This window comes from Lactuca serriola, chromosome 6, assembly GCF_051521515.1.
Source record: "Lactuca serriola cultivar US96UC23 chromosome 6, Lser_US96UC23_V15, whole genome shotgun sequence".
In the NCBI taxonomy this organism is placed as follows: Eukaryota; Viridiplantae; Streptophyta; class Magnoliopsida; order Asterales; family Asteraceae; genus Lactuca; species Lactuca serriola.
Window position 1 is genome coordinate 85,452,505 of NC_136413.1, and position 4,832 is coordinate 85,457,336.

A 4,832-nucleotide genomic window follows, 5' to 3' on the forward strand; every position below is an offset into this window, starting at 1 on the left:
GCGTGCAGTGTGGAATATTCGAGTCGTGAAGTATAAGCGTACAGTGTGGAACATCCGAGTCGTGAAGTATAAGCGTACAGTGTGGAAAATCTGAGTCGTGAAGTATAAGTGTACCAAGTATAAGTGTATCACGAAGTGGAAACGACAACTGGTGAAGTAAAAGCGTCTATCAAGTATAAGTGGCTACAAGTATAAGCGATATAGAGACAATAACCGGTATAATCGTATCACGAAGGAAATGCGTTTTCAAGTAGGAGTTTTAATAAGTAAAAGCGAAGCAGCAGTAACTAACAAGTAAAAGTATACGTCGAAAAAGGGAACTTCGATGAAAACCTTGGAAAAACCTTATTACTCAGGGAAAATCACATTTGGTATTCTTTGGTAAAATAAGTTTGAAAACTTTATAAATCCTTGGAACCCTTATAAACCAGTTTAAAATGAATTTAGATAACACCATAGAAGTGAGAGTTTTGAAACAAATGAAAGCCTTTTTGAAACCATCATAGTATCCTACTCGGTAAAACAGTGTACAGTGTGGTAAAATCTTGTGCATGCGGGTTATCAATCACATGTGATTGATATGATAACTGGCATGTTTAACTTGTATTCCCCCCTATAAAACATGTAAAAACATTAAAAGGTTCATTCAGGGGTATGAACTCACCTGGTGTAAGTGGATCCGACGAAGGCGCCGGTTGGGTGCTCGATGTCAAGTAAGGACTTGGACACACTTAGAGACCTATTTAACATATGATAACATATGTTCACATACAATTAGTATATTATATACCAATTAAACAAGTATACGCACTCTAAGGAGCGGAATACACTTTGGTTAAGTGTTTGGGGTGTCCCGGGTAACATCTAAGGGTGTGTATGGCTTAGGAATGGAGTTTACTCTCCGAGAGTAAACTCCCTATACTTAGTTTACGGCCCTGGGAGTACTCCCCATGAGTTTACGGCCGTAAACTCATGGTGAGAGTGTTCTAGGGTGTTTTAAGGGCTCATCTTGTTCGTGGGATTTTTCTAGTTCCAAATCTAAATGGTATGAATGAGTTTAGGGTCTTTAAGGGCACCATTATGGAGTTTACGACCCATGAACCACCCCTAAGGGAGTTCACGGCCGTGAACTCCTATATCATGAGATTATTGAAGTTTTAAGCCCTTAATACATGTCTGGGTCGTAAACTCCTTTTATCCTTTCATTTCATTGAGTTTAAATGTTCTAAACCCGAAATAGCAAGCCCCTAAATCATGTGTTAAGCCTAAGGGTGGTTTGGAAGTGTTTTTGGGGCATTTTGACAAGGTTTAGAGGGGTTTACAGCCTAAGCACGTGCTTGGGCCGTAAACTCTCTTTTATGCCCTAAAACTTTATGTTTTGATGTTTAAACATTCCTAGGCTAAATCCCCAATTAGTTTCCAAGCTTAAGGATGAGTTTAAAGGCAAGTTTGGCATCATTTTAGGGGTTTACGGCCCTAGAGTGTTCTTGGGCCGTAAACTCCTTACTCCTTGCCTTCTTGGACGATTTTTGGGGTATAACTACAGCTAGTAATGTTTAGAACAAGCTAGGGTAACTAGACTTACGATTTGGAAGCATTTGGTTGCGGATTCGGGTCGAAAACGAGTCTAGAGAGAGTATAGAGAGAGAGGGTGGAAAAGGCTCAAATGGAGTTTACTCCCCCTTATATATGGGTGGGAGTTGGAGCTCAGTGATATTCTACCCGATACTGTCGTTTAACGGGGCTTTTGGTCCCACCCTATTTAGTGGTCGTAATATTAAAGACTAGCTTTTTTCCAACTAAATGGAAATGTATATCACGTGTTTTTATTTATCTTATTATGACTACAACGACATAAGAATATAAATAAATTAAATCCCCAATTAGTTTCCAAGCTTAAGGATGAGTTTAAAGGCAAGTTTGACATCATTTTAGGGGTTTACGGCCCTAGTGTGTTCTTGGGCCGTAAACTCCTTACTCCTTGCCTTCTTGGACGATTTTTGGGGTATAACTACAGCTAGTAATGTTTAGAACAAGCTAGGGTAACTGGACTTACGATTTGGAAGCGTTTGGTTGCGGATTCGGGTTGAAAACGAGTCTAGAGAGAGTATAGAGAGAGAGGGTGGAAAAGGCTCAAATGGAGTTTACTCCCCCTTATATATGGGTGGGAGTTGGAGCTCAGTGATATTCTACCCGATACTGTCGTTTAACGGGGCTTTTGGTCGCACCCTATTTAGTGGTCGTAATATTAAAGACTAACTTTTTTCCAACTAAATGGAAATGTATATCACGTGTTTTTATTTATCTTATTATGACTACAACGACATAAGAATATAAATAAATTAAACATTTATTTATTTGGCGACCTCTAATTAACGGAACTTTTATATAGTGGAATATTTCGTTAACGGAAACGGGGTAATGTAACGGAATAAACTTTGGGTTGTCACACTTTTCATCCAATGTCTTGGTGAAAATGTTAGTCAGCTAATCAGCGGATGGAATGTAGAACAACTCCACTTCTCCCTATTGAACGACGTCCCTGATGAAGTGATGATGGATATCAATTTGCTTGGTCTTGGAATGCTGCATTGGATTCTGTATCATCTGTATGGCACTAGTGTTGTCATAGCAGATGGGAGTTTTTGAGAAGTTTAGACAATAATCTAATAGATGATTTTGACTCCATTGAATATGAGCACAACATCTTCCAATCGCTACGTATTTAGTTTCAGCAGTAGAACAAGCCATTGATGTTTGCTTCTTGCTGGACCAACTTACCTGTCTATCTCCTAGCATTTGAGCTCCTCTTGAAGTACTTTTACGATCAATGCCACAACTATCATGATCAGAGTCAGTGTATCGCACCAGACTGAACTCAGAATCACGAGGATATCATAACCCCAAGATTGGGTGTATGCTTTATGTAGCAAAAAAAATCCTTTTTACAGCGAGAAGATGAGATTCCTTAGGACAAGATTGATAACGAGAAAACAATATAGTAGCAAACATAATGTCGAGGCGAGTGGTAGTAAGATAGAGCAAGGAGCCTATCATTCCTTGATACATAGTTGCATTCACATTGGCACCATTTTGATCAACGCCAATAGATGCTGGTGAGGATATCAGAGTCTTTGTCGGCTTGCAATCAGAGAAACCATACTTCTTCAACATGTATGCAATATATTAAACTTGACAAAAAATTCCATCAGTTAGTTTTTTAACCTGTAAACCCAAAAAGAAAGTTGGTTCACCCATCATGCTCCTTTTGACTTCTTATCCATGATCTTCATGAATTCTGAACTCAGCTTATCACCAGTAGATCCAAAAATGATATCATCAACATACAATTGAGCAAGAATGATGTGTGATCCTGAATGTTTGATGAACAAAGTGTTTTCAATTGTTCCTCATTTGTATCCAATTGCAAGAAGATAACTTGCTAATGTGTCATACCATGCTTTAGGTTCTTCCTTTAAACTATAGACCACTTTATCAAAATGATACACATGATTTGGAAACTCTTCTCTTTCAAACCTTGGAGGTTGCTTTAGAAAAATTTCATAATAGTTGTCATGTCAACATTGGGGATAGTCAAAGCTTCTCCGCCAAACCTGTTTATGAATTCCCTTAGGTTTTCCTTAGGATTCTGGACTACTCGATAAAGGCCACTAGTGATCTTTTCAAATGTCCTGCTACAAGCAAATTGATTGTTAAAAAGATTAACTAAATGGTAAAATGAAGTGATAGAGTAAGGAGTAACATTAAGAAGCCATTTTAAGGTTGATCCCATGAGGGTCGAACATAAACCCTTGCACAGGAAATCATCATTCAGGTTTGAGGGAATGGGAATGATCTTCATTATTTCCATGTATTATGCAACATGTTCCTCAAGATCCATAGTTCTATTGCGAGGTTTCATGCGCTTGTATTTATTGGACCACTCCAGACATACTTAAGATCATTTGATTTAACTGTTGAAGTTCCTTGGCCATGACGGGGCTTATTCCTGTATCAAGGTCCATAGAGTTAGTATTAAAAGTATTATTATTAACGAAGTTATCAGGATCCTTGTTATTGGGAGTGATGAAGATTTCACCAGGATCCTAGATCACATGGCCTTGCTTGTATAGAGTTACTGTCGGATTAATGTCTAAGTCCATAACTATAATTTGTAAGACTTGACCCGACCCGGCATGGTCCATTTGGGTTGCATGGAATCATGCATTTGGATTGACTAAGATGAGAGAAATAACACTTAAGGTTTGGTAATATAGTATAAGTTCTAATATATTAATAAGATTATTTAATTAGTATTGATCAAGCATTAATATAGAATTAATTAAGTGATCAAAACAAGACTAATTGAATATATGGGTTGATTGTGTAAATCATCCATACTTTTATAGTGGGCTAAGACTCCATGAATTATCAACTTGGGCTAAAACCTATAGGATGCTCCATGGTGTATTTGAACCCATGGATCCAAGGAAATGCAAATCCATGACAATTAGGGTTTACCCTAATTGTGACACTATATAAAGATCATATTCTTGGGAAAACTCGAACAATATATGTGATAGAAAGGGATAGCCGATTGTATGAAGTGTTCCATTTCTTTCAAGTCATTCCAAGTGCATTTGGTGTTGTGTGAACCATTTGAGGTGTCACACTTGGGGCACTAGGCACTCTAGCTTCATGAAGACAAGTTACAACAAAGAGGTATGTATTCTAACTTGTTATATTACTATGTATCAATGTTTTGGTATGCTAGTTAGAATAATACCTTGGATATTCATATTTTCATGTATAATAGAGAAAACATAGATCCA